This window comes from Neomonachus schauinslandi, chromosome 12 (assembly GCF_002201575.2).
Source record: "Neomonachus schauinslandi chromosome 12, ASM220157v2, whole genome shotgun sequence".
NCBI classification, from domain to species: domain Eukaryota; kingdom Metazoa; phylum Chordata; class Mammalia; order Carnivora; family Phocidae; genus Neomonachus; species Neomonachus schauinslandi.
This window is the reverse complement of record NC_058414.1, coordinates 87,763,362-87,783,393: the sequence shown is the minus strand read 5'-3', so window position 1 is coordinate 87,783,393 and position 20,032 is coordinate 87,763,362. Positions and strand designations below refer to the sequence as shown.

At 38.2% G+C, this 20,032-nt stretch overlaps 1 protein-coding gene across 3 annotated transcripts in view; it reads right to left on the bottom strand.

The window, feature by feature from the left end:
* The window catches only part of CALD1 (caldesmon 1), a 181,968-nt gene that overhangs the window by 127,932 nt on the left and 34,004 nt on the right, over nucleotides 1–20,032 (bottom strand). The window lies entirely within an intron of this gene.

Below are 20,032 nucleotides of genomic sequence, written 5' to 3'. Positions count from 1 at the left end.
GCAGCTGGCTTGGCTGTTGTCACTGCCTGCAGCAGCATCACCACCACCATCGTTGCTCTCATCATTATCATTATCAACAAGCACTGATGTTTGTTCTATCGCTTATAAGGCACTATGTTAAATGTTTGGGCTCCAATGAATAAGAAACAGTGCACTTAATTTTTATGTATATTTAATTTTCCAACAAATGCGGTCTTCCTGCCTCTCTCCTGTCCATGTATGGCTTCTATGCTTTTTAAATTGAGAATCTATTTTTTATCAAGTATTATCTTATTTTATTTTTAAAAGAATAGTGTTATTAAGATAGAGTTTGCATACTATACAAGTCACCCATCTCAAGTGTACGATTCGATAGTTTTTAGTATATTCACAGTTGAGCAACCAACACCAAAATCAATATAGAACATTTTCATCACCCAAAAAGAAACCCTATCCCTGTAGCCATCACTCTCCTCCCAGTCTCCCTTACCTCCCCCAGACCAAAGCAACTACTAATCTATATTCTGTCTCTATAGAGTTCCCTGTTCTGAACATTCCATATGAATGGAATCATATAATATGTGGTCTTTTGTGACTGAATTCTTTTACTTCGCACAATGTTTTCCAAGGTGATCTATATGGTAGCAGGTATTAGTACTTCCTTAACTTTATGGCCAAATAATATTCCACTGAATGGCTATATCACATTTTGTTTATCCATTCATCCACTGATGAACATTTGGGTTGTTTCCATCTTTTAAATATTATGAATAATGCTGCTATAAATATTTGTGTCCAAGTTTTTGTGTGGACGTATTTTTTCATTTCTCTTGGGTATATACTTAGAAGTGGAATTGCAGGGTCATATGGTAATTTTTTAATTGAGGGACTGCAGGACATTTTTTCAAAGTGGCTGCACTATTTTTATTTTCTTACCAGGGCTCTGATTTTTTTCTACATTCTTGCCAGCAGGATGGATAGGTTGTAGAGATCTGCTGTACAGCACAGTGCCTACAGTTAATAATACACCACTGTGCACCTAAAAATTTGTTAAAAGGGTACATCTCATGTTAAATGTTCTTACCACGTACACACATACACAAAAGGAAACTGTGTATAGCTTCTTACATATAGAGAGAAGCAACTACAAAGATTAGAATGCTCATGACTGAATCCCTTTAATTCCAGTAGACTCAATTTACTGACAGTCTATCCATGAAGTTGGTCTTCAGGAATTTTGGATATTCACAAAGAAGCAGTATCCTAATTCAGTACTTTCCACTTAAGACTACAGGCCATCCAAGCAATTGGATTATTTATTCAATTCAGGCAACTCATTATACTTGATTGATTCAGTGAATTGATTTTTGTGTTCCTATTATATAATATGTACTTGTTTATTTAAAGCATTCTTGAAACTTCTTCTAGTGTTCATTTGATTGCTGCTCGAAATTTGAGTACCTAAGTACAGGGCTACATATTATATTTCTGTATTTTGCTCATCTTAAGGCCAGTTGCTTAGATGAGCAAAAACACAAAGCAAAATAATACTCAAAGTGGAATGATCCTGTTCCTCTTCTTTACTTTCTAACCAGCCAGCACTACCCACCACTCTCTTCCACCCCAGAGCTACATGCTTGAGACCTAATCCAGAGCCTTTAGCTCAGTTGGTGTGAAGGATAAAATGCTGACATAGGGAATCTGGGCAGCAGGAGGACTTGGGGCTTACAGCAGAACCTAGAATCATCTTGTCTAACGCGTGTAACAAAAGGTGAAACTCTGAAAAAAATCACTGGTTGATGTTATTCCTCAGCATTTTAAAGAAAATCAGCTTCAGCATTAATTGTTTGCACATCCGGCTGAAAGAGTAGCCAGTGGAGGCCACAGTCCCACGGATAAGATGCCAAGTCCTTTGCACTAGAAAACTGGTATAACATCATCACACTTACTCTGTCTGTTCATCATCACCCAGTTATCAGTCTGTTATTGTCTTGGAAACTGTGGACATCGGCAAAAACAGCAAAATAACAACGCACGGGGGACCATTTTTTGTACAGGGCCCTGGGAAGGGCCAGTGGAATTCCTCTGATCAGTCTCCTTTTGACTTTTTCCCATAGACCTTGTTCCTGCACTGAAATGTCTGGAATGCTTGGTAGGGACAAAGCGGGTTGGTCATAGGGCAATTACGCTTCTATCATCAGTGAGATCAGTTTGCGGACTAATTTTCAAGTGACATCTAGTGACATCACAAATGAGTTAAGAATACAAAAAGACACAGCACTTTTATAATAAACAGAGCTTTCGTATCCCTTTCCTCAAATGATTTTCATGGCAACTCCAGAGGTCAGTAAGACAAGTATCATTTGCAACACTTTATAAATGGGACTTAGAGAGGTCTAGCGAGGTTAAAAGGTTTACCCAAACTCTTTCACAGCTAGTGGTGGGTACATCAAGGTCCTCCAATCTGTTCTTTTTGCAGAACACTATTCTTCTTTTATTTGATTATTTAACAACAAAGTTCATTTAGCAGGAGCTGGTTATTTTTCATTTTAGGACAAATCAATCACTATATTCGGTTTTAGAAATCAGATCAAGCCACTGTTAAATTCCCATGGGCTAAAATTTTTAAAAATAACAATCTCAAGGAATGATTCTTTGTGGGCCTTTCAATCTGACCTGTCTTTGCAGTAATCACATAGTGGGTAGAGTGCAACAAGTGACAAATCCTTCAAGCAACTGTCCTTCCCTCAAAGTACTTGAACATCAAATAGACCTGTCAAGGCATGGTGGCACACCACAGTGGCTTTCCATATGGAGTCTCAATCACAGCATCACTGGCGACGTGTCATCAGAAATTTCAGATTCCAGATGATTTACTTTTTAAAACATTACAACGTACTCAAAGTTATCCCTATAAACTTGACTCTCACTCAATTATATTCTAGGAATCTTTTTTGAGTGGAAGAAAAAGGCCTACCTATGTGTGTTCCTGTGGATATCATTCCTCATGTATGTCATACAGGGAGAAAAATTTTGAGGTTGGCTCTTCTACTAATCCTATTTCATGAGACAGTAAGTCAGACCCAATTTGGGGTTGTACTTCCAGTTATTAAATGAAGTTGTTGGGGAGCCCAGGTGGCTCAGTCAGTTAAGCATTGGACTCTTGGTTTCGGCTCAGGTCATGATCTTGGGGTCGTGTGATCCAGTGCCGCGTTGGGCTCCATGCTCAGTGTGGTGTCTGCTTGAGATTCTCTCTCTCTCTCCTTCTCTTTCTGCCCCTCCCCCCCACTTGTGTATGCTCTATCTTTCTCAAACAAACAAATAAATAAAATCTTTAAAAAATAAATGGCAGTTGTTAAGGATATAGCAGAGATGAATAGAGATCTTTGTCCTCATAGAGCTAACTCTTTAGTAGGAAATAAATATTTCCATTTATGTCTTATTCACTTCTTCTTTCTTTGGATTGAGTTCTATTTATTTATTTGAGAGAGAGAGAGAGAGAGCAAGCATGAGCAGGGGGCAGGGAGAGGCAGAGAATCTCAAGCAGACTCCTCACTGAGCACAAAGCCTGACACGGGGCTCGATCCCATGACCCGGAGACCATAATCTGAGCCGAAACCAAGAGCTGGGCACTTAACTGACAGAGCCACCCAGGCTCCCCTGGGTTGAGTTCTTTTTTTAAAAAAATTTTATTATGGTAAGGACACTAAATAGGAGATATACGCTCTTAATGTCTTACTTACTTCTGTATCCCCAGTGCTTAGCATAGCTCTGAGTACATACTAATTTCTCAATAAATATATGTTAAGTGAATAAATAAATGAGGTCCCCAGATGCTCATACTTTTTCCATTCTAAATCTTGATTCATTAGCCAGTGTCCTTCTTCCTGGGACCAGACTGAAAACCGATGCAAGGTGGACAATCAGAATGTCACTGAAGTCTGGTACTGACATTTTTATTGGCAATTATATTAGATGGTTGATGGTAATGTGGACAATATCCCAGCTTCAATCTGTTATAGCCACAAACTTAAAACCAGGATGCTTTCTTTTAAAAAATGATGTGTGTTATTAACCCAATGGAGGATGGAGTGAAGATACAGATGGGTCAATGAAACCATTTCCACATTAATACATTTCAAATTGAACAGCCCGTAATAATTTTATCTCCAAAGGATAGCATTGTTTAAACATAGCGATGCCTCTATTTATATGCCAACCAAAATACCACAGAAGCCTCATCAGCTCTAACATTAATAGTTGAGTTGATTGAATTAAATGAAAAAGACAAATTATTCAATAAAACCTTTTGGGAAATTGCCACCAAATAACTACTTGGTAGCTCTGTCTCTCTCTTTTGAAATGGCAATTCTGCCAATATTCAGGCACGATTATAGGATAAACAGAGCTGAAATATATAACTGTAAAACATGTCTTGCAGTTTCAAAAGGAAAAAGTTCTAAAATATGTTTTCCAGAGACAAAAATTCTTACATGTTTGGAACATAAAAACGTGATTGTGACAAATTATTGTGCAAGAATGAAAAACAAATGACTGCAAATAACAGAACTGAGGCCACATACGAACGCCATCCCAGAACCTTGAACAGAACTAAAAATACTTACGTGGAATATACTAGAAGACGGAGAGAGGAAAACATTACATTTAGCCAGAATTTGAATGCATTTGAGGCTTCAGAGATACACTGTTTAGGGAATGTTTTTTCTTTTCTCTGTGCCCTTTCATTTCCTGATATGGCTCAAAAGGAAAAGCTCAGAAATGAACACCAAAAGTGTCCCTACTATATTTTTAGGCTGTCTGAATCCAAAGGAGGGAAATCCAGGAGTGCTGGCTCTTGATCATAAGCTCCCTGAGTGAGCAATTACATTTTTACACTGCTTCATGTTCTCATAGTAACTCACACAGTCCTCGACAATTATTTACTGACAGAATGAAATACGGATGGTTTTCAAGACCACTTTTGTTTCCGTTTTACTCCATTGTAAAAGGTCCCAAATCACCAAATCTGTAAAGTCAGACCTATCTCTGGATGCTATATCGATATACATCTTATTATGGAGAATATACAAGTATACATTTCATTACAGAAACTTTAGAAAATACAGAGATATATGTAGAACAATTATAAAGTCTCTTTTAATCCCTCCTGCCTTGAGATTAAAGTTTCAAATATTTCCTTCTAGTTGTTTTTTAGCCACACAAATGATTCTATTTTAAAAGAGAATTTAATATGTCATGTATTTAATTTTTTCACTTATGCATGTTTTCCTACATCATTCTTGTAACATGATTAATAACGTCATCGTTCATATTAAACATTCCTTGATCACGACGCATGTAAAGTATTTCAAGTTTCAAATAATGCTGTAATGGACATTCTTGTACATAAATCTTTATCCCTAAATCTCGTCTGCTTTGTTTCAAATTGCTAAGTAATATAGAGGGCTTAGTGACGCTGGGGGATCAGACTGATCATACTTTCTTTCTGTGACTTCTTCTTGTTTCAAATAACCAATTGGAAAAGTTGGAACAGTATTTGCAATGCCACCAAAATATCTGGAGCTGAGTTACAGTAAATACCAAATAACTGAAGAGTATCATCCATTCACTGTCAAGATTAGAGAAGAACCCCCCCCCAAAGCTGTATTTAAAAACCTGATTTTAAAGATTGACCAAATTGAGCCTTTAGAAATGAGGTTATTCACATATGAGGCAAGCTAAACCATTAAAATCAAGCACATTATATGTGGCCACACACAGTGGGAGGCAGAAGAGAAAAAAACCAGTGCTGGTAGTGGTGATCCATAGCATCACAGGAGAGCCTCTGGTGGACTGAGAAGGTCTGTTAAGGAAGAGGTAACAGTGGGTCTAATGGTTGGGGCACAAGCACTCTAAAGATGGGGATTATATTTCATACTTTTGTTTCCTCTCTACAACTCACAGAACATTCCAGCACTGTTACTTTTTCTTTCAGCCAAAAGAATATAATTGAACATGGTCCATGATCTCTGAGTTTTTCCCATCTCAGTAAAGGGCACCGGCATTCACCTGGTTGCTTGAGCCCTGGACCTGGGAGTCACTCCAGTCACTGCTTCTTTACCATCTAATCTACATCTCTCCCCATGATAAATTACTAAATCCAGGTGACTCTCCCTTTGGAATATTTACTTGAAAGGGTCCATTTATCTTCATCCTTGTTGCTACCACCCTAATCCAAGCCACTATATCTCATCTGGACCACTCCAGTAACCTCCTGACTCATCTCTCTGTTCAAATCTTCTGGCCTTCTGCAAATAAAGGCATTTCTGAAAACACTGATCTGATCATGTCACTGCCCTGCTTAAAACACTTCAATAGCCTGATAGCACATTCAGAATATAGAGTCAATTCTTTATCATGACCCCCAATACTGTATATGATCTGGCCCTGCCCACCTCCCCAGCATCCCCTGAGCCACAACTCTTGTGATCTGGTCACACTAGCTTTCTTTCAATTTCTTGCACGGATCCAACTCCTGCAGGCCACAGAGTCTTGGGACATGCTGTTCTCTAATACTGCAATGATTGCCTCACCCCTCACCCCGACAATAGCACATTTCTCATTTGGGTAATTCTTTGCTTTCCCTAAACTCACAAACTCAAAGCTGGCATAGTATTTGCGATACCCCTGAAACTCTGACTTCTGTGTTACAGCACAAGCATAGGACGTTATGTTAAAGATTTCAAGTATCCTAGCCATTTTTTGCTAAGGTATGATAAACGAAGAATTCTGTTAGATACATAGATTTTGAAGATTTTTACCTTCATGTTATTCTATTACAGCTCTCTGTCATTTATCTTCATGTATGATCACAATTTGTAAGTGACATTTATTTACTGTTTGTCTTCCCTACCAGACTGAAAGCTCCATGAGGGTGTGTCTGGGTTTTCTTGTTGTTGTTTAACCTCTGGTTCCTTAGCACTCTGCCATCACCTACAATATATTAGTCACTCAACAAATAGGAGTGGAGCAAATGAGTGGCCAACAGTCAAAATACCTGAAAAGAGTTCTAATGATAAGACAGAGGAGCATTATAGATTCATCACCTATTTGCTGGGAGGATATTCATTAACAGCTTGGCACTTGCTAACTGCTCAATACATTGAACAAATGAATGAATACATGGCTGAATTATCTGTGAGCTGTCGAGACAGGATACAGTTAGTTCTGAATGAAGGGCAGACAACTACACCAAAGCAACCAGTTAAATGACCTAAAAGGTCTTTTCTCTGCTACTACAACTTTTCACCAAAAGTTGTAATTTAAAAGAGTACGTATAGAAAGCACATAAATATGCTTTCCACTGTCATAGTCAGATCATGCATTATCTCATTTGATTCTTAGAATCCTGTGAGATAGACAGTATATCATCTCCATTTGACAAACAATGAAATTAAGCCAGTGTCCATGAATGCTTTAGAATGTAGTGGATCCACAACTCAAATGCTAGCTTTTTAACCCAAGAGACTAAGTCATAAGAGCAAGAGTAGAAAATCATGGGATGGCTGATGTGACTTTGTTCTGATTTCTTCCGCTGCATCTGTGATAAGATTGGTTGGGCTTTTAATAAAGTGATTCAGCCTTGGGGCACCTGGGTGGCTCAGTCGGTTGGGCGTCTGCCTTCACCTCGGGTCATGATCCCAGGGTCCTGGGATCGAGCCCCACATCGGGCTCCCTGCTCGGCGGGAAGCCTGCTTCTCCCTCTCCCGCTCCCCCCTGCTTGTGTTCCCTCTCTTGCTATCTCTCTCTCTGTCAAATAAATAAATAAAATCTTTAAAAATAAATAAATAAATAAATAAATAAAGTGATTCAGCCTTTCAATAAGAAACAAATACCCAAATCTTTCCAACTTAAAAAATCTGATTTTGGTCTCAATTGTTATTATTAATACTTTTGGGATTGGTGAGATTTTGTTCTTCTTTCCAGCCATGTTTCAAAATATATTCTGAGCCACATTTGTCTCTATTCCTTTTAAACCAGTGAGAAAAGGCTCTCAAGAAATTGCATCGGTGCCGAGGACCTACTCATACACCAGCTGTGATCTGGCTTATTTCCATATAACCTAATACGGCTAAGAAAATGTTTGACTGGAACAGAGTGAGGATTGCCAAACTTAACTTAGTAAGTAAAGTGCCACAGAGTCCTCTGTTTAGACATGGTGCAGTATCAGTTCAGATGCAATGCTTATAGGTTCACATCAACGACACGGTAATTGTACTTCTACACAGTAACAAAAACCAGATACCTGCCCCTCTTGCCCGCTCGTAGGCGAGAGGAATAAATAAAAGCTGCCCAGAAAGGCTCTTGGTGACAGTCTATTGAACATGTTGCCCTTCTTGGGTTATAAAAACTGAGTGGGGATACCCAATTCAGATTCTGTACGAGGTCTCTGAGTTTGTGGAAAATCAAAGAGCTTTCAACAGAAGGAAGGCTGAAAGGAAATTCACCTCCTCTGTCTCCCATCTCAGCCCACTGTGGATTTACCATCACCTTCCTCAAATAGCATCTCTGATGGACATTCCGATTTCTTCTTACTCTCAGTACACTGATAGATTTGAAATATCAGTATTACCTTCAAGGTCACCCTTTCCCTCACCAGAAATGCAATCAATAGGCACCAGATCTAGGATTCTACTCGGGCTGTTTTGGTCACGAGGGCTTTCTTGACTCCTCTCCCACCCTTGTTTCCATCATTCACGCACTCTTATGCCCAGACCATGACGGCTGTCCTCTGGCCAGGCTCTGCAGTTTCTTTAGCTGTTTTGAAGCAGGAGTAAATGCTTTAATGTCAGACAGATCTGGGTTTGAAGTCCAGATCTGCCCCTTATATGCTGGGTGACTTTTGCAGAGTGTTTCATTTCTCTGTTAAAGTGGAAAATATCTGCCTTGCACTGATGTGGCAATTGAATGAGGGACCATGCAGTAATATGGTCACAGACATGAAGAAAAGTACTAGGTAAACATCAGCAAGCTCCTATGTTCTCCTTCTGTCCTCTTTGTAATCTTAAGACATTCTGCACAATACTGCTGGATTCTTTTCCCAACTATGTATGTAGAGATTGAAAGGGAAAAATGCACCCACTGACCCCTGATATTTGCCCTGTTAGTGAGAAACGGAGCAGTGCCTAAATATTCAATCTGGCCCAAGTTAAAGAAAAACTAGCATCAAAACTTTTGTTGTTTCCTAGAGTTACTAAGGGCATAAGCCCAGGGTAGATGACTGTTCTGTTTATGTAAACATGCTGACCTTCCTCTGTGGCTATAAAAGGTGAATACTCCCCCACCCCCAGCAATCACTTGGGAGAGAATTAAGGCAAAGAGTTAAAAAACTGACTTTCTCCTCAGCCATATCAGTCTCAGGTAACTCACTAGCCCTCTTCCTCCGTAGGCCCCACTGAACACCATGTCGAATATTAATTTTAAACTGTGATCTAGTCTCTGCTGCACTGTAATATCTCTCTATCACCTCAAATCATTCATCAGAGTCTGTTAAACATAGCAGCTTTGTGGGAATGAGGGGGGAAAAAAGGAATTTTTCCATGTTCAGGATGAATCCGAGAGAGACTGGAAAGGATTTGGAGCAGGAGTTGACAGGAAAACACAGGCGTTCCCATCACTTTCTTTCTTGGGGATTCCCAGAAATATTGAGATGGAGGCCCCAATAATTTTATTCAGTTATGAAAGCAAAGAGCAGCCCAGGAAGAACTTGGTCATTCAAGGTTACATACTTAAGAACAATTAACCAATAATACAAAAACAATATTTTAAGTAAAATGTCTCTCATCACAATCAGACAACAGTTGCTGTGTGGTGAAAAGTCCTGGCGAGGTGTTAAAAGACCTTGATTCTCAGTTCTGCTGATACTCCCAACTAGCCATATGACCTTGGCAAGTCACAGACTCTGCAGGCCTTGGTCTCTATAAAAGGAAGAATGGATTTGAAAAGCTCTGCTATCTGTTGAGTAAATGGGCTGCAGTACTCAGGAAAAGCTTTGAAAAGAAGATTGACTCTTAAAGAAGAGTTAAGATTCAGGTAAGTAGAAAGGAAGAGTGAAAATATTTCACTTGTGCTCAGGAAGAGAGCAGTCATCTGGGCAGAAACACGCAAGCTGTATTGATGGGTGACCATGTTCAAAAGCCCAGATGGGAGGGTATTGAGGGAAGTGAGTTGTATTGATTATGTCCGTGGATCTCAATTTTGCATTTTATTCTTTGAAGTAGACAGTAGATGCTAGGACTTTTTATGTAAATGGTAGTTAGTGAAGATTCAAAATCAGATTCAAAATATGGAACGAGGGGTGTCTGGGTGGCTCAGTCGGTTAAGTGTCTGCCTTTGGCTCAGGTCACGATCCCAGGGTCCTGCGATGGAGTCCCACATCGGGCTCCCTGCTCAGTGGGGAGCCTGCTTCTCCCTCTCCCTCTGCCTGCCGTTCCCCCTGCTTGTGCTCTCTCTCTGTGTCAAATAAATAAATGAAATCTTTTTAAAAAATAGAAATTTTAAATTTTAAAAAAATTATCAAAATATGGGATAAGATGGACCATGGAGTGGACTAAAAAAAGAAGAGAGAGGTATGGAAATAAATTTGGCAATTCTTGAAACCTGACTTAAGATGGTGACAATAAAAGTGTGAAGGAAAAGAAAGTCAGTGAAGAATCTACAAATGTGCCTTTATTTCTCCTCAACATATCCCAGTCTCTTCTGGTTAGCTTGTAGAGGGATCCCTGCCCAGATGCAACACTGAACTCTGACCCTTGGGTCAAAGAACTGTGTTGTGAATGACAAATAAATCATTTGGGAGATTAATCTACAGGAAGGGCCAAGATCATTTTTTATTGTAAGTATAAAATGACCTTGGGTTATTTTGTGATTAGAGGTCTTTACATTAACTGCATAATTGAATATAATTTTGTAAACGGTACAAATCAACAATCAACTACAAATGACTTCACTAAAGCAGAAATTTCCATGTTATCCTGAAAGAATACACGTAAGGCTTCTAACAAATCTGAAAGTTAGGCCATGGAATTATCCTTACACAGAGAGGAAAATACAGTAATTTCTCTCCTTCTTTAATACTTAAATATTTTATAGCAATTTAAAGACCATGAGCTTCCCTAATTACTCATTAAAATCAATGCTTTGAAAAAGGAAATCCAAAGTTAACTTTCTAGTAGTGTTAACAAAGTTATTTAGCAAAGCAAACTTGCTTTGACTGGGTTGACTCTCCACAACTTTATGCATTAGAATGAGACAGAGCTAGAGTTAGGGTGCAAGTTTACCTGAGTCTAAGAGCCCATTCATTTTCTATTGAACTTTCTGTCATCTTACAAATGTTAGTTGTCTTGGGGTGCCTGGGTGGGTCAGTTGTTAAGCAACCAGCTCTTGATTTCGGCTCAGGTCATGATCTCCAGGTCCTGGAATTGAACCCCATGTCGGCTCTGCCCTCAGCGAGGAATCTGCTTGAGATTCTTGCTCTCTCCCTCTCCCTCCACCCCACCACCCCCCAAATAAATAAATCTTAAAAAACAAAACAAAACCCAAAAAAACCCTGAATGTTAGTTGCCTTGCACCTTTCCCATCCCCTTTTCCCCACTATATCTCAATCTTAATGTGTTTAAGTGATAGTTTCAGGCCACATAATACAACCTCTTCACATTATGGCTAGTAAACACTCGGAATGCATTACTTTAAGTGCTGGTACCAGGCTAAAAATGCATATTAATTCAAGAGGAGTTTAGAGACATTATTGGTTAATAGATTTAAAAAGGGCCTCTGAAGGGGAGGTGGAGGGGAGGTGGGCGGAGGCCGGGGTGGGGGAGGGGGGAGAGGTTAAATAGGCGATGGGGATCTAAGGCGTATACCTGTGATGAGCACTGGGTGTTGTATGTAAGTGATAAATCACTAAATTCTACACCTGAAACTAATATTACACTGTATGCTAACTAGCGAATTTAAATAAAAACTTGAAAAAAGAAAAAATAAGTAAAAAATAAAAGGCCTCTGAAGGAAAGAAAAAGAAGGTTCCAAGATAACATTAATTTCTGGTAGCAAGATAACATTAAAAGTCGCAGGGAATAACACAGATTCCAACAAGAGTCACTTCTTCCCATCATCAGAGACATTAAGTTCTAGAACTCAGATTTGACCAAGTGAGATATATCTTAGATTCTAATATTTATAGTAGTCGAATGGATTGGATGTCAAATATTCTCTCTTTTTTTAAAGATTTTATTTCTAAGTAATCTCTACATCCAACATGGGGCTTGAACTCACAATCACGAGATCAAGAGTTGCATGCTCCACTGACTGAGCCAGCTGGGCGCCCCAAATATTCCCTTCTTTTTGTTGAGAAGTTACCGTCACAAGGAAAGTGGAAAAAGCAGAAGACTCCATGTGTGCAACTGAAGAGGAACAGGGAAGAAATTCACATTTACTGTATACCAAATGTGTGTCAAATGCCACACATCTCTTATTTAATGTTCCAAACAAATCCATGAGGTGAGTGTTTTTTTCTCCATTTACAGATGGGAACATGGAGGCCTGAGAGGTTAAGAAACTTGTCAAGCATCAGATAGAGGGGGAAGGGTTGGTACTAGAATGCAGACCTTAATCTATCCTCTTTTGCTGTTCCAAAGGGAAACTCTCACAGAGAGAGAGAGAGAGAGTGGAGGGTGGGAGAGAGAAAGAAAGAAGGAAAGAAAAGTTGTTTAGTTATCCAGTTATTTCATTCACTATTTGAACAGAAGCAACTGATGCCTTAAATCAATCTGATCAACAGCACAAAAACTGGTTGTTTGGATTTTTAAAAGATTTGATTGAAAACCAGTTGTTTCAGTGGCCATGTGCCGACCTGGAGTTAATAAATGGCCACCTTTAAGTCCCCCAGCTGGAAGAGTACAAAAGAACCCAGAGGCAAGTCAATGGCAAACTGCCACCCCAAACAAATTGCAGTATATAAGCTCTAAAACTTGAATTACCCTTCAAGGATTAAGGTTCAAGACTGAAAAATTAAAAATGTTGCCTAGCCTAGGAAATAGCATATGAATCAAAAATATCATTACTAAGCTTAACTGTACTCCTAATCTTCCACTTTCATGACATCTAAACTGTTTTGTTATTCTTAATGGACCAAATCCCCCTTCTGGTAATGTTCTGGAAATTCTATTTTTGTGGTAATTTAAAAAATCATACAGCATGTTCTTTATATTTGGTTTATGTAGGAGTTAAGACCACTTCAAACATACTTTTCTTTCTTAGTCTGATGGCTATTTAATATTGTGTCATTCACTGGTTGAAATAAAAGTAGGTTAATCTGCAAAAGTACATGAACACCCAAAAAGGATTGGATTGTATCTTTGAGAAATGACTTTTTTTTTTCAAAGTCAGACATCAAAGGCTGCATACTGCAGAAAGTTTATTTTGAGAAGCTTCAGTCAAAACAGTTTGGAAACTATGAAATGAGTCATTTTTTCTTAAAGAAATGTAACTTTGTCTATTCCCACTGCATTTTTGGTTTGGTAGGAGACATCTTTATTCCACAGGATTTTAAAAGCATGTTTAAGATTCCATAGGTTTAGTATTACATCACTAATGGTTTCTAATGAGATCCAGGCAATAGCAAGAAGAGAGGAAAAGAACAGCAGAAAAGCTGAATTCTACAACACCAAGTACCATGTAAAATGTGGGAAAGTCTCCATGCTTTATCTATATGGCTGAAGCCATCTGGATAAAAAGGAGTAAATTCACATTCTATCAACCAGATGTGGATGACATGACACTCAGTGTTTGACTATTTGGAATCAGTCATCAAAGGGGCTGAATTTTTTTGCTTTTCATGCAGATGTTTGCTGCTCCGTGGTTATTATGGTCAAAAAGAATCAGTGAAACATGCAAATATCTAGATATTGTATTCGCTCTACTGAGGGGTTAAGGCCTCAGCTACTTGTTTGATTTTGTTCTCATAAACAACTTTTCAATGACAATTATACAAATTTTACTTTTGAGATGATGTCTATGTATATACAGGAGGAGAATACAAAAAATAAATATTCCCCAAACTTTCAGCAACTCTGACATTTTAAGGAAGGTCAGTGAGGGAACAGGTGGGGTAGACAGGATGCCCCACAAAGGAGGGACTATTCCAGGGGAGATCAACTTATTTGGTGAACGATAATGGATAAATGGGATGAATGGAGACTTTCTAGAATTTTTGCTTAAGGGCTGCAAAGTTGGTAGCTTTCCAACCTACGGATGCATGTGATAACCACTAACACTGGTTTAGAACTTTAGAGTGTCAAAATTTCTTTCACCTTCATGATCACTTTTGAACTTTACTAAACACCTAGGTAAACTTTTTTATAGACCTACCCACCAATTTCATCTCAAGGCAACTCAACGATTACTGACTTGGGTACAGAGCTACCATATGGTAAAGACTTTACTTATTAGTAAAGTACTGTACTAATTAGTCACTGGAGAGGGAGGGAAACAAAGGTAAATTAAGACATAGTCTTTGCTTTCAAAAGAACATACAATGTGATCAGGGAGACAGACACAACTAACTATATCATAAAATACAAAGGTGAGTATGAATAATGTAATAAAAACACCTAATTCTCTTCAAATGAAGTAGAACAATTTGTTTTAGGATTTGGAGAGGAAGTCTGAAAAGCAGATGGTAAGAGGAGATGTTTTAGAAATTTGAAATACTTTTATGTAAGGAAGTATCAATGTCATAAAATATTTATAGTGGGTGTTAGCACTCATTCATATAACAATTATTGAACTCCTACAGCATTCCAGGAGTATGTTAGGCAAGTTAGTATCTTTCCTGAAAAATTTTGTAACATTAAATTTTGTCAAGTCTCTTATGAAAATCACTATATTATGACATTCAACTGAAGAATAAAACTTCAGTCAGTCTACTAAATGTCTTGCTTATATCATGCTGGGCAGTGACTTTGACAAGTGAACTGATGAAATTTATGTCTTGTTCAGACACATATTCTAGAAAATCTAGAAAGTCTCTCTTCATCTCATTTACTCATCATCACTCACGAAATAAATTAATTGTCAGTACAAAGCTAGGAGATATAACATATTCTCACATATCTGGCAAACCTCATTTTGGGCCCAGACATTGACATAGTAAAAGATAGCTATTGGCACCTCATCAAACAGAAAATTCTAAAAATGAACATTTCTGATTTCTCTTCAGTATATAACTTCAAAAAGCAATACTGTGGCCAAAATGATAGCGTTGCCCAAGAACTGGCACCATTTTGAGCAAGAATCTGATGAAAAGTCACAAAGCTGTCAGTTGTTTTGTGATTTTAATCTCAACAGTTTTATTAATGGCTTAGAATTTTCCCTATAGTATGTGTCTGGCCAACAGGAGAGCTCCGTGTGCCACAGTGTGCCTATTTTCATAAGAATTAATTGTTAAATCTTTGAAGGAAACAAGGAAATGATAAATGGATAGATAGACAGGGGTTGTAGATTTTGTTGTCTGAACTATAGATGTCATCGTTAGACATCATCTGACTCTCTACTATAAAACAAAGGGAAACCTGTACACATATTTTTCTTACAGTTCTTCCCTTCCCTATTTTAAAATAATATCACTATTATTTTTTACATTGTTAAAGCTTTATAATCATAACGCTAGTTGCCTAGCCTTAGTTTTATATTTAAATTGATTAAAGTATAGTCTAAGATTAATAGAAAACAACTATATTCTACTGACTTAAGGGCAAGAAAATAGTTTGCATTGCTTTTCTCCTCTCCTTTGTGGTTTCATGTAACCATTTAAAATTTTCTAAGGAATGTTTTCCATTGTCCATATTACATTATTAGTCTTTTTTTATAGATCTTTTAAAGTAATGAAATCCTAATACGTATTTTAAATTCAAAATTCTTACTTGCTTCCTCCCACCCTACCTTCCAGGAAAAAATATTTAGCCAATATTGCAGAATAACATACAGATTTTTTTTTTAATTGGGCAACTAGGACATCCAGTTTCTACAGAGAATCTCATTTTAAATTATAGTAATTACTAAGGCTGCAAGATAGACCTGCAAATCATCTAAACCTTTCTAGTGATAATGTGTTCAAATAGCCTTCTTCCAGTAGCAGTGGTTTTTCTCCCTGTACTATAATCTTTCTTTAATATTTTTATATTCCATTATGGTATCTGGATAAGATCACCCAACATTTAGACTTTCAAATACCTTTCAGCAGTCTTTAGGCCCAGAAGCATTGTATCTGGAAAACTAAACTTGTCCTACCCAATTTACCTGTGCCAGATTTCTCCGATTTCACTGCTCCCATTTTCAACCACATAGAACCTAGTATTTTCCTATAGAAACCAACAGACTTGGGAGTAAAATGGCTCAAAGGGCAGTTCTTTTTTTTTTTTTTTAAGATTTTATTTATTTATTTGTCAGAGAGAGAGAGCACAAGCAGGGGGAGCGGCAGGCAGAGGGAGAAGCAGGCTCCCCGCTGAGCAAGGAGCCCGATGCGGGACTTGATTTCAGGACCCTGGGATCATAACCTGAGCCGAAGGCAGACGCTTAACCGACTGAGCCACCCAGGCATCCCTCAAAGGGCAGTTCTATTCATAGCTTTCAGATGCGGTCTATCTACACAGTGTCAAGTCCATCAGATGAATCAGTTTAATCTTATCACAGTAGACAGACCACCCTCAGCAGTATGGATTGAAATTACCTTTAGAATATGTCTTAGAAGTCTGTGGTTACCATATGCATATACATGAACCAAAAATTCGCTTTAGATCCAATTTCTCATGTATATCAAACTGAAGTGAGTAGAATTGGGGAAAAAGCACATTAACAAAATTTCAAGACAATGTCTGATTTTCATGAGATTCATTATTTCAATTTCTGTTCTCTTTTAGGGTGTGAGTGTATAGGCCAGTGTGTATTTTCATGGCTATCGGAATCCCTTCTTTAAATCCATGTTGTTTTATGTGTAGTCATCATAGGGTACTACAGTGATCTTTACAATGGCTTCTTAGTTGCTGACTGACATTTCGAAAACTTGGTAGAGATGATTTGAACACTATTGGACCTGGTTACGGTTGCGAAGGTATTTAAATGCTTTTATGAAGCAATCTGAAGTATCCCAGACATTAAGGGTATGGATAGCATGTTGTCCTCATTACATCAATTCAACACAACACATTTATAGAAAGTATTTACTATGTGCTCAACAGAGTGCTCTGCAAAGAGGATAAAATTATAAACATGAGAGACATTGTCCTAGTCCTGTTAAGTTGCAGTCTAGTAGAAACATAAAAATTAAATAGCACCATGCGGTGTGATAATTTTGTTCTAGAAAAGTATCAGGCATTGTGAGAACACAGAGAGAAAGGTAATTAATCAAACTTGGGTCTGTCAGCTTTCCCGAGGAAGTGTTATCTACACTGAAACTTAAGGTAGCTGAGTGGGACAGAGTGGAATGGAGGGCAGAGTCCTTCTAAGTTTTCCAGAGAGTGTCATTCAAATGTGTTCTCCACTCTAGGCCTTTGCTTCTTTCTCTCGGGCCTCGCCTGGGGTTACTACTCCAACTGGTTAGATTCCTTGTCCTCAGTCCCTCTTGCTTTGTGTAAAATCAGAAGAGCTCACAGAGGAGAGGAGAAGAAATTGGTTTGGGATTTTGGATCTGGATTTGTCGTCTTTCCTTTTAAAGAAAGACCCTCTTCAGGGTGGCCAGTGTGGATTTTCCTCAGTGACTGAATATGATTGAAATGTCTACCACATAACCCTGGCACCCAGTCTCCTGTTTTTTTTCCTCCTAAAGTTTTCCATTAGAAAAAACAAAAAGGCTGGCATGTGGACTGCTGCCACCAGTTGGCTGCTTGGTTTCAATCTTGGAGTATGTCATAGATACCAACTTCACCTTGTGTCTACCTGCCCCTTGGAGCATGGCTACCATCTGACCTGTTCCTGTGGTGACCCACAGAAGCTTTGGCACAGTAGTGGGCCATTGAGTCATATTTTCCAGAGTAGAGTGATACTTGTTAAGATTTACTGAGAAGAGAAATATGACCCATTAAATTCAATCTAAAAATAATTTTTGCTCTGAAAAAAGAAAATCTAATTACCTTGCACTTCTCACTATGAAAAATTGGGTTCATGTGGGTAAGGAGACATGGAACCTTCCTTTGAAGTAAATCATACATTCCAAAATATCTCTGGCAGAGTCTGGGGTCTGCTTCTGATTAGATAATTGACATAAACATCCCTCAAATAAACACTAAACCCTTCAAAACCAGAGAAGCATATGAATAATGCATCTCAGTTTTAAGTAAAAGCCTTCTGCAATAATTAGTTATCAGAAAGCAGTTTCCTTTTCCATTTATCAGCCAGCATTAAGCCCCAAAAAGCAAAAAGTACACTGGATGAAATTCTAGTGAAACTTCAAATCAGTCTTCAATCTATTCTAGATAGTATCAGGTTTAGTATTGACCTTAGGTGAGTATTTCCACATTTATGTGTTCCAACCTTATCCCTCAAAACTAAATTCATTTTTTAAAAAGATTTTATTTATTTATTTGACAGAGAGAGAGATAGCAAGAGCAGGAACACAAGCAGGGGGAGGGGGAGAGGGAGAAGCAGGCTTCCTGCTGAGCAGGGAGTCCGATGTGGGACTTGGAGCCCCATGTAGGACTCGATCCCAGGACCCTGGGATCATGACCTGAGCCAAAGGCAGATGCTTAATGACTGAGCCACCCAGGCGCCCAAAACTAAATTCATTTCAAATAAAATTCAAATCTTGAGAAGTAAAATAATGTGTTCTTCTCAGAATATTTTGGTCTTTGTTCTCAAAATAGTGTAAGTATACTGTGAGTAACAGCAAAACAAAACAACTCAACTCTGCGTGTGTGTGTGCGTGTGTGTGTGTGTGCACGCGCGCGCTGCCTCCTCTACAAGGAATGTGATCTATGTACATACAACTCAAACACAGTTAACCAAGAAACAAGAGTTAACACCTGTGGCTTCATTACAGATGAGGTTATAGCTAAACGGGTTGAAGTTTACCGGGAGGAAAACTATTGTTTGAAAATTTCAATCTTGCTGCCACATACCTGTGACTTTTCAGGCAACTCCTAGATGGGGAAATAAAAAACAATGTCTTCTATCTTGAAAGGCCCCTTAAATAATGGAATGAGTAAGAGAATTCCTGTTTCACTTAGCTTTCTAAATACTTTGTGCCAACTGATTTCTGCCTTCCCATACAGATTTACCGTTCAGCTTTTGCATACCTCATAAAATGAAACAATAACTTTGTTCTGTCCTTAACAGATAGAGCTTTATGAAGATAATCTTTTAGAAGAAATGTAATTTTAGAAAAGAGGTCAGCTCTTTTTTAAGTGAGTTTGCTTCTATTAAGTTTAAGTGAATTTAAGTGAGTTTGCTTCTGCAAAGTGTGAAATGCCCAGCAAATAAGAGCCAGATACTTTTCTGTAAAACAGACAGGTTCCAGAGGAAGGCTCTGGTTGTTCTGAATTATTTTTTGTCTCAAAAAGTCCTTCCTACTTGAATAAGTTCTGTGGATTGTACCAATCTCAATTTCCCGGGTTTTGATACGATACTGTAGTTACGTAGATGTTATCATGGGGGAAAATTGGGTGAAGGGTTCTTCGACCTCTCTGTACTATTTTTACAACTTCATGCTAATCTATAATTATTTCAAAATAAAAAGTGAAAAAAATGAAAAAAAAAATAAAAGAAATGTCGGTGGTCAAAAAGAGCAAACAAAGAAAAAAGTCCTTTCTAACCAGTCCAAGAAGGTACATATCTATCTGTAAAGACTATTTGTTAAACAGAAACTTCTTTCAGTCTTCTTTGACATATAAAAGCCCACCAGCAAGCTTGTCTACCTTACATTCCTCCAGAGGCACACTCTTGACAATTTTAACCCTACATAAGAAGACTAGAGACAAAAATAAATAAAAATAAAACTTAAGCA